At 35.3% G+C, this 11,261-nt stretch overlaps 2 protein-coding genes across 2 annotated transcripts in view; one reads left to right on the top strand and one right to left on the bottom strand.

The window, feature by feature from the left end:
• LOC134746260 (protein mothers against dpp) overlaps positions 1 to 11,261 on the top strand; it is a 118,414-nt gene that overhangs the window by 75,751 nt on the left and 31,402 nt on the right. The gene's annotated exons all lie outside the window — the stretch shown is intronic.
• The window catches only part of LOC134745904 (uncharacterized), a 125,766-nt gene that overhangs the window by 89,125 nt on the left and 25,380 nt on the right, over positions 1 to 11,261 (bottom strand). The window lies entirely within an intron of this gene.

The following is an 11,261-nucleotide window of genomic DNA, read 5'->3' as shown; positions in this document are numbered from 1 at the left end:
TCACGCAGACGCTAACCTCAAACGCCAACTCGTGTCTATTATGCTATAATAATATCGTATTGACATTGAATAACCCCATTCAAAGTCAGTGCTTTACGCTACTACCACAAACACAAGTGCGTTTGTAAAGAACTAGATTGAAATTAATAAATGGTTTCATATTACAAATCAGACAATTTAACCTGCCTCTCTGTTATTTTTTTAAGTTGAAAACTCGCATTCATGAATGCTTTTCACGAATAAGCTCTAAAGGTGTTAAAAGTTTCCATTGGTCGGCCATTGTACAATGCTTCTAATATGTATTCATTTATGTATTGGATATTTTCTCTAATGTATAATCATTTCAAATAAGTTTCAATTCATCTCATTTGGTTGTGGAATTTTCAAAAAAAAGTTTATTTAGTAATATAAAAGAAAATCACAACCAAATCCCTAAAAACTCTAAATAAAGCTGCCTCTAACCACACACAAAGCGTCTGGCACGAAGCAATTCAATTTCAAACATATTGTGTGTTGTATAAATAGGGGGCTCTACTTAATATTTAACTAATATATATAGTCACGTGTACATAAACCAGGCTTGTCACATTACTATACTGTAATTGGCATACATATTTAATCGCATATATGTATACATTGTAACAAGCTAACATTCCCACTGCAACGCTTTCTTATGAAACACCCAATAAACAATCAATTATTCTACGCTGCGTTTGAGCATGACGCAAAATGGCCTACCAGCACCTACGAGACGCGTGCCGATTGTAAATATCGATTAAATAAATGTTACGTGTATTTGTTCTTTTCTTTTCCTACTTTGGAACAGTGAAACTTATTATTATGCAATGTCATTGATATTATTACTGATAAAAATGTAATTCGGATGAAAGATGAAAGTGCTTAACAGGTGCAGACTGCAATCGAAGGGGAATATTTAACATACCAGAATATACATACAGTAGGCTAGATTAGATGACAAGTTTTTATTAATAGTGTCGAATGTTCAGGTTTGTTTTGAGGATTAAATAAAAATGGGATCCATTGCCTAAAGCCTTAAAGCAACACAAAAGTCTAAAATGTTAGTCAAACAGGCCTATTGAACGTACATTAACACTGACTGCGTGACATCAGAATTATATTTGAACGATCTCATTCTGAGGACTTAATAATGCAAAAAAACGGAAATGGTAATTTCGTTACCTGCCTCTCAATCACACTTGCATATTTGAGCGATAGAGAAAAATTTATCTCTCGTTTTTCACGGTAGGGCTCCAGTTACATCGTGCATTTCACTCGTACCTACTAGTCTGTATCTGTATTGGCGCGAGCGAGGCGCACGATAACTAAATGACGATGTCAGTTGACGTTCGATTAGGCCTGTATTATACTATGTCTGAATAGGCCTGAAAAATCTGACGATCGTACTCTACTCACAAAACGCCCCTAACAAAACGGCAAGTGATCGTGACGTCATGACCACTGGGAAGCCGTCTAAGTCCCCCGGGCCCGCACTACGTAGTTAATAAAATCTTAATTATTAAAGATTGTAACTAGGTTTAAAAAGAGTTAACTTTTAAATGATTCACGGTTAGTTTCACTAGCTAGACTTATATGGACCGGGATATGCCGCCAATCCCGGTCCATATCCTGGTCAATTAAGTCTAGATTAAAAAAAATGTAATGCTATTTAATTATTATTTGAAATAAACAGTTTTTTTTAAGTATGGAAAACAAGTTTATGTAGGTATATAGATGCTATAAAATATTTTTTTTATAAAATTTAAGAAATCGAATATTGCCATTATTTTTTACTTTTTAATTATTTATTATTTAATTCATTTATTTTAAACTTTATTGCACAAGAACAAGTTAAAAGTACAAAAGGCGGACTTAATGCCTTGAGGCATTCTCTACCAGTCAACCACTGGGCTAAACAGAAATTAGTTAGTGGGTGCAGTGTGAAAAAAAATGTTCCAAATATAAAATCTAATACTAACGCCAATATACAAACTAGTAATATTTATATACTATAATACCTTTATAAACTACATAAATAGGCAATATAAATACATGGGTTTCACATTGTCCGATCCGATATCGGATGTCGGAAGGGAGTAAAATGTAAGATAAATGTGTTTCTCTGTATTTATTTATGCATTTAATAAATCATTATTACTAAAAAACCGGCCAAGTGCGAGTCGGACTCGCGCACCTAGGGTTCCGTACTTTTTTAGTATTTCTTGTTATGGCGGCAACAGAAATACATCATCTGTGAAAATTTCAACTGTCTAGCTATCACGATTCATGAGATACAGCCTGGTGACAGACAGACGGACAGACGGACAGCGGAGTCTTAGTAATAGGGTCCCGTTTTTACCCTTTGGGTACGGAACCCCAAAAACGATAAATAACGCAAAAAAGGCGGACTTAATGCCAATGGCAATGGCACTCTCCTGCAGCTGTGTTTGTCATAGGCGCCTTCCGACATCCGATATCGGAAATGCGCTTCCGATAAATTCAGCCATGTCGGAGCCCCCCGTCAGCTGTCGGACCGATAATATTTGTTTGTGTGCGTATATGTAGGCATATAATGCTTGTTGTAGTGTGCGTGACCGCTAAAGACGGCGCCCCGTCCCCACGGCCTGACTACGCGGATGTAGAATCCTACATCCGATATCGGATCGGACAATGTGAAAACGCTCTAAGGAGAACTCCTTTTATGGGAGAACAGTTGCAAGTGTCCAGCTGTCAGCTATAAATACAGTTCCAAATCTCTCCAGTGGCGCTAGAGTAGCTTATGAACTTACCCGTTGATGACGGAGTGAAATGCGCTGTCAAGTGTCAATCATTTGATTTGAAATGTTTTATCAAATATTCTAGGTATTGCGGCGCCACCTATTTAAGGTTTTTAGACGGACACTTATTCATATTCATACACAGAGAGTGTTCTCCTACTTCTCCTTACCTCTTCCCTCCATAAACTGTGATAATCCTACTTGACATATTAGGGTAAAGGAAACGGTCGTAAAAAAAGGGCAACATGTATGCCGCAGGCGCGTCCGGCTGTGAGTGGGTGGCCTTAACTGGATGGAGCATGCTTGAAGTAACCAATAAGTTAATACGTAGGTATAAAAAAATGGTAACACCCCTATAATGGACGTGGCTCTAATTTAAACGTAAACCACAAATCCTGCAAAATAAGTATTAAATATCAATTTAAAAAATATATCAATTTAAACACTGGAAACATATACAGGATGGAAAAAATTAATGAACCCAGGAGGGAAAGTGCCTTCAAAACTTAAGTTAGCTCATTTTACTTAAAGGAAACAATCTTTTATTTTTTATCAATTTTGCTTGTCATATAAATTTATTATTTTCAATCACGCTTAATCCCACGGACTTTCATCATTCATGTAGTCTTGTGTGCTATAATAGGCTTTAGAGATAAGCTTACGTTTTACATAATTTTTAAATTTATTAACAGACAATTCAGTAATGATATTTGGAAGTTTATTATAAAATCTTACACAATTACCAATGAATTCGTTGGATTCCCGAGCCGATTCAGTTTCTTTTAAAAAGTAAAACAATGTTTCCTTTTAGTAAAATGAGCTAACTAAAAGTTTTAAGGCACTTTCCCTCCAGTAGGCCGAGCACATGATTGACGCGACAGTATCTCGCCGTGAGATAGACTACCCGTCTTTTACTAACTGTATGAATTAAAGGGGGACGGGTAGTCTATCTCGCGGCGAGATACTCTCGCGCCAATCATGTGCTAGCCCGGCTGGATCCATTAATTTTTTCCGCACTGTATGTTACCATAATTAAGAGTCATAGAGCTGCTTAGTCACACATATCATTATTTCGGTCTGTTTTAAAATAAATCGCGCTATACTATCCTTGACTGAAGAAAAAATTGATTTATTAATAATGTTAAAACCAATTGCAGTATATTTCATTAAACAATAAACACGTCAAAAACATAAATGGCGTATAAGACATTCAACTTTTAATGCGAAAAGCGGTAGAAATTTAATAAGTATCAGTGAAATAAGTATCAAAAATAATCCAATTTTTTTCTTAAATGTTTCATGGTTGGTGCCGTTACCCTACTATAATATTCATGAAAGAACCTTTTCTAAAATTATGAAATTAGACTGCGGAAATAAAAAAATATTTCTAGTGTCCTTGGCGTCAATTTTGTACCGCTAAACTGAAAAAAAATATTAAGTAACTTTTAGTAGTTGTAAAGGTCGGTACGTACATTAGTTACTTTACATACTTAATATTGATGAGCATAAAAACGGCTCACATTATAAAATCTCATGTTGTCTAAAAATTTTCGTGACGCGCGGTGATAACGGATGGATTGTAAACTCGTAACAAAGGACGTCTTTAAAACCAGCGTTAAATACGTTGAAGGCAGCAGAGCAGCTTATAGAGCAGCCCAGAAGCTATGGAGAGAACGATATGTTTTGTGATTTGAGATAAATTCAATATTCAGGTGTTGGTCCTGTTTTACATGACACCATCTATGAAAATGTCAAGTGTGGAGTCGCGCAAGGTCGGAATTCGAGCGACAGTTTAAGGCAAGTGCCACCGTTTTGCCGAACCGGTTTGCACCGCCTATTTATTTTATTATTTCAATTTATAGGTTCGTAACTGAAGATCTTTACCTACAGGGAAATGAGAATACTCTTGAGATTTATCAGATATGTGCATTGTGCACATGATACTCAATTATTTCGAAGCACGAAAAGGGGGCCTATGATTTTAACACCATATTTCCGGTGTGAACGTTCATGGTAATAGAATATAAAACTGCAATGCTATCTGGTAATTATATCTACAACCTCAATTAGTTTTCTAGTTCTGGCTAGGTCGCGCCAAGGACGGTTTTCATCGCTGTTGCAGCGACTTGCGCACACGCGGCACTACAGAGCTATGGGGCGATTTAGAGGCTGCAGTAGAAAATAGTTTTAATTGCTCCGTAATCAAACAGGAACACTTATAGTTTCGCTATTTTTTTAAAGTTCTTCATTATGAGACTTACCTTGTATTTTTTTCGTACAAAAGCTTATTATAGGCTTGTCTGTCTCTCGCCGTCGCTGTTTCATACTAGACAAAATGTTTTGTTTTATATCTTATCTAGCTTTGCAATCGCCCTATGCGTTGCACGTGATTTAACGCGTGATAAATCTATAAAGCCAAGTGCAAGCGCCGGCTTTCTTGGAAGCTCGTGCGAGCCGGGACCTTGTCTTCGTACCGACACGGCAACGACACCCCAATTATACAACGCACGAGATTTGTCTGTCACACACAACCAACGAAGTTTCATACCTCTAACTGAAAAAAAAATCTCGATATAATCCCTCATAACCTTATAGGGAATAAATTTCTTACAACGCTGAAATCACTTTTCTTGTTTTCCATTATTGTCTGTTTACGACATTTCAAGTGCACTATTTATAACAATTTTCGTTCCTAATGCAAACTTTCAACCAACCAACCAATTTCACCAACTTATGGAATGAATTTTCAAAAACGTGATATTAGTTTTCGTCTATTTTAATATAATGCCCTTTTACCAAGTTTCAACTTCTATCCCCCTTTTAACCCCCCTTAGGGGTTAACCTTAGGGGTTGAATTATCAAGAACGGTGAAATAACTTTTCAACTCCTTTTGAACACTTTTAGGGAATGAATGTTTAAAAACGCTTAAATTACTTTTCTTGTATTCTAATATTATGCCTTTCTACAAAAATTCATGTCTCGCACTCTCAAAAATGATTCATCTTCATACAAACTTTCAACCCCTTTTTAACCCTTTAAGGGGATGAATTTTATAAACGTAGGAAACACTTTTCTTTTGTTCTAATTATATGCCTTTATACAAAGATTAAGGTCCCGCACCCAAAAAATTGTTTGATCTCCATACAAACTTGCAATCCCTTTTTCACCATCTTGACGAATGAATTTTCAAACACTCTGAAATTTGTTTTTTTTTTCTTTTCATAACATACCTTATTAAGAAGTTTTACTTCCTAGCTTAAAATTAATTTTGAACCCTATACAAATTTTCAACCCCTTTTTAACCCTTTTAGGGGATGCATTTTGAAAGAAAGCTGAAATATTTTTCTTGTATTCCACTAATATGCCTTTATACACAGATTCTAGTCCCGCAACAAAAAAAATGTTTGATCTCTATTCAACCCCTTTATCACCATTTTGGGGGATAAATTTATTGTCAAAAACGCTGAAATTAGTTTCCTTCTCTTGTAATAAAATACCTTTTTACGAAGTTTAAAAATTCAAAATTTAACCCCTTACGTATGAAAGTTTTTTCATACCCTTTTTAATAACGTTGAATTACCTTATTTTTGTAATCTTATAAGAATATTTCTAAGAAGTTTAAAAGTGTTTGTAATGGAATAAAACTTTCAACCCCTTTTAACTCTCTTATGGGATACATTTTTAAAAACGCTAAATTACTTGTATTCTAATAATACGCCTTTTACATAGATTCAAGTTCTGCTCAAAAAAAAAGTTTGATCCCGTTTTTTACCACTTTCGGGGATGAATTTTCAAAAACGCTGATTTTAGTTTTCTTGTTTTTTAATAAAATACCTTTTTAAATTCCAAGCTTAAAATAAAACATGAACTCCAATATAATTTTCAACCCCTTTTTAACCCCCTTAGGGGTTGAATTTCTCAAAATCCCTTCTCATCTCTTGCACACTTATAAATGCAACGTGCGGCCGTAGCACGGTCGCATTTTTATCACCTGTCACCCTTATGCCTGTCACGTTCTAACAAGTATGTAAGTGCGAAAGTGACAGGCATAGTGACAGGCGATAAAAATGGAACCATGCTGTCACCGCAGTGTGAAAATTTCAACTTTCTATGTTTTAAAGTTTCGGCTCTGCGTTGATGAATCAGTCACTCAGTCAGTCAGTCAGGAAACACGCATTTATATATATATATAAAAGGCCATATACAAGACGAAATTAATTTTTTTCCCGATGTAAAATTATACTATCTACCGACAACCATTTTTATCGATACATATTCAAAGTATGGTCGTTATAGAAACAAATTAAGTGACATAACGGTTGCCCAAGCACGCACATCGCCCTGCCAAGGCTACAAGGGCTGCCAACTGTGACATCTAGATTGCAAGAAAATACGGCGAAGGCTGAGTCACAAACAACAAACAAGTGCCTCGCGTGAATCTCGACGAAATCGAGATTTGAAAAAACCGACCAAGTGCGAGTCGGACTCGCGCACGAAGGGTTCCGTACCATTACGCAAAAAAACAGCAAAAAAATCACGTTTGTTGTATGGGAGCCCCACTTAAATATTTATATTATTCTGTTTTTAGTATTTGTTGTTATAGCGGCAACAGAAATACATCATCTGTGAAAATTTCAACTGTCTAGCTATTACGGTTCATGAGATACAGCCTGGTGACAGACAGACAGACGGACAGACGGACAGACGTACGGACAGACGGACAGCGGAGTCTTAGTAATAGGGTCCCGTTTTTAGCCTTTGGGTACGGAACCGTAAAAAGCAATTTAAATGAGTTATTTTGATCAATAATCCGAAGAATTCAGTATATAGGTACTATATACCTATTTAGGGTACTTGCTGTTATATTTGCAAAATAGAAAGCAACTTACAAAAAGTTAAGTGCAAAAATCATATTAATAAATAATTGTGAGTACGCTCTACCCGATTCTTCAGCACAGAGCACGCTACAGCCGGCGCGGCGGGAGCGTTAAAGCCGGCTTCACACAGTAGCATAGCCTGAATAACATGAATGAATGTAACTACGCTCAAAAATATTACTCAAAACAAAGTAATTCATAGGAGTTAGGTAATCTTTAAAATCTCGTTCGGGATCTCGAAAATATTAATCGAGACCTCGACCAAGTCTCAATTGAATCTCGAAAATTCGCTCGAGATTTCGCTGTTTCGAGATCTCGCGAGACTGAGATTGCATTCCCTAGTTTTGATAGATAATGACAATTTGGATTAATTAAACATTAAACTAGAAGTACAATTTGCACGAATTGACACCACAATAAGACTGAGGTAGGTAATTAATATTTTGTTTACGAAGTAGATATATGTGTGAGTTATAGCAAATCTACATCCGTGGTCATAGCTAATTTCTAAACTAAAATCAAGTTTATGACTTTACCTTCAACTTAATACAAAGGCAGTGAGGTAGCCTATCTGTTCTGTAGAGCAGGAATGCTGTATTGTAGGCGACCTTAAAAACCGGCCAAGTGCGAGTTGGACGCGCGCACGAAGGGTTCCGTACCGTTACGCAAGAAACGGCAAAAGATCACGTTTGTTGTATGGGAGCCCCACTTAAATATTTATTTTTATTCTGTTTTTAATATTTGTTGTTATAGCGGCAACAGAAATACATCATTTGTGAAAATTTCAACTGTCTAGCTATCACATGAGATACAGCCTGGTGACAGACGGACAGACAGACAGATAGACAGACAGATAGTCAGACAGATAGACAGACAGATAGACAGACAGACGGAAGGACAGCGCAGTCTTAGTAATAGGGTCCCGTTTTCACCCTTTGGGTACGGAACCCTAAAAATTATATGTGGTTGGTGAGCTAGCATGTGGCTAGCATAACGTTCTATTGCATAAAGGGTCCAACTTTCCGTCCGGGTCCGTTTTTGCCTTATAGCCTAAGATACGTTATAAATGGTCGACCTTCACCGATACGTCTGACGGATGAAACTTGTATTTTATGAAAGAAAATATGTTCCTGAACATAAATAACTATAATATAATAGAAATATAGTCAAGGCTATTTTTAATAAATTTTCAAAAACTAAAGTTTTTTTATCCAATTCCACCGACTTTTCTGACGAACGAAATAAGTTCCAAAGAAAGGTATACAACTTGTACAACGAATCAATTAGGTTTCTTATCTTTTTCCGGTCACTATTATGTGGTTGCCGTGTTTAAACAGGTGAGTTTTTATCGATAATTGCACTCATCTGTCTGACGCTTGAATTATATGTCCAAATGATGTAATTTTATGGCGAATACAATGGTATAGGGTTGCCTGCGAAAATCCGTTGACGAATAAGGATTGCCAGGCTTTTAAAAAAAATAAGAAGGGAAGATTTTTAGCGATAACTCAAAAACGGCAACCACATAATAGTGACCGGACAAAGATAGGCAACCTAATTAATTCATGTTGTACAAGTTGTATACTTTCCATTTGAACTTATTTCGTTCGTTAGACAAGTCGGTGATATTTAAAGAAATATTTTTTTTTTCTAAATAAATTAAAAATAGCCTTGACCATATTTTTAGGCAACCCTGTTTATTTATGTTCAGGAACATATTTTCTTTCATAAAATATAAGTTTCATCCGTCAGACGTATCGGTGTAGGTCGACCATATATAACGTATCTCCTACTATTAGAAGTATTACTAAAAAGAGAAGTGTAATACATGTGTATTATATTTTTTTGCAATTTTGTTGAGATTGAGGTAAATTTGTATGTAAATAAATGACTTGTATGTAAATAAATGATATTATAACATAGTTTTTAGGTTTTAGTTTGTAGAATACTAACAAAAATCTTGTTATTTAAATAAATAAACATTTTAATACATTTTGTATATCCATAAGAGTATTTCAGTCTATAAAGAAAATATGCCTCCAATTTAAAGGTCTAACCTTCAATGAATTAGGTTGTGCGTCGTTTTATAAATACGAGTACAATTTAATTTAATTATGAATCCACGCCCACTTTGCTTGATACAGAATCTTATTAATGAACCTGGTGAACCTTATGAATGAAACTGGTGGAAAATAGTTTAATTAATACTCTCATTAACAAACGGCAACAAGCCCCCCTTCCTAAATAGGGCAAGAAGGCATATTTAGAAAGAAAAAAATAACTTTCAGGCTATTGCCGAATGCCGAGTAAAGTGTTCGTCCCTTTTGAACTTAGGCCTGCTTTCTTGATAGAAAAATAATATAATTGTATCGTGCTAAGAGGTTAGGCATAGTGCTTATTTAGAATACTTAACTTAGATTTAATGATGTTTTGTAAACGAAACCTTGGTACCTAGGTGACCTGTGTAAATTGAGTTAAGTAAGTGTGGAAACCTAACAATATATTCTGTCCACGCCAGACTGAATTGCACTTTAGTTCGTATGCAGGCGATGCGCTACATAACAAAAATAACAGAACTGCATTACCATGGCTTTTAAAATTTGCATTAATAATTCTTATATTAGATGTAAAGTATCTAAAACTGATAAAACTAACCATTAGACTTATATTAACCGGGATATCTATAGACCGTGATTACCTTTTGTATTGTTTTTGAGCTCCCGATCACCCGTCAACAAGATGCATGTAACTGAGTCGAAATATCGGGAGCTCAAAAACAATACATAAGGTAATCATGGTCTATATCCCGGTCAATATAAGTCTAGTGAAACTAACCGTGAATCATTCAAAACTCTTAAATCTAACCATAATTGCCAATGATGCAATATTTGTATGATATTAGCTATTATTTGACATTTCCACCAATCTATGTTCTTGCATAATGAAGGTGCGAGTATAGAAGGCGTACATATAGGTCATAATATATAAATTTAAAAGAACCTCATTTAATTTTAGTGTTGCGAAAGGAACGGATTGCGATTAATATCGAATCAATATTATTTAAAAACCGGAATCTACAGAGAAGCTGAATTTCTGTCTTCGGCATATGTTTGTCAGTATTAACTGAAACTATCTATTATAATTAATTATCTAATAATGAATAATTGGCAAATGCTACGCTGCTACGGCGTAGTGGTCGTAGCACTCGTAGAGCTCCGATGATGCGCACGCCCGATGATGCTACTAGCGTAGCGTAATCATTCATCTTTATCAACTTTATATTGTCTGAGCTGAGGTCAGGGATGTTAGACGCCATAAATGCGTAATTAAGTGTAATAAGAAATGTCATTTACATCATTTATTTTTTGCAGTATACTTTATACAATTATGTTTTTAAACCACATGATAAGTTTTTAACAAGTTGAACCTACTTATGGCCTTGTTATTAAACATTATTTAACAAAAGTCTATATATTATTATTTAAAGCACATTTTGGTTTTTACCGGAAAATATTAGGTATAAATGATTTTAAGGTAATAGGTAAATTTATAACATGGTTGACTATTATAAACATTGTCTACATCATTT

The sequence above is a fragment of the Cydia strobilella genome, chromosome 1 (genome assembly GCF_947568885.1).
Source record: "Cydia strobilella chromosome 1, ilCydStro3.1, whole genome shotgun sequence".
Taxonomy (NCBI): domain Eukaryota; kingdom Metazoa; phylum Arthropoda; class Insecta; order Lepidoptera; family Tortricidae; genus Cydia; species Cydia strobilella.
The sequence above is the reverse complement of the archived record's forward strand: the minus strand, read 5'-3'. Positions and strand labels throughout refer to the sequence as shown.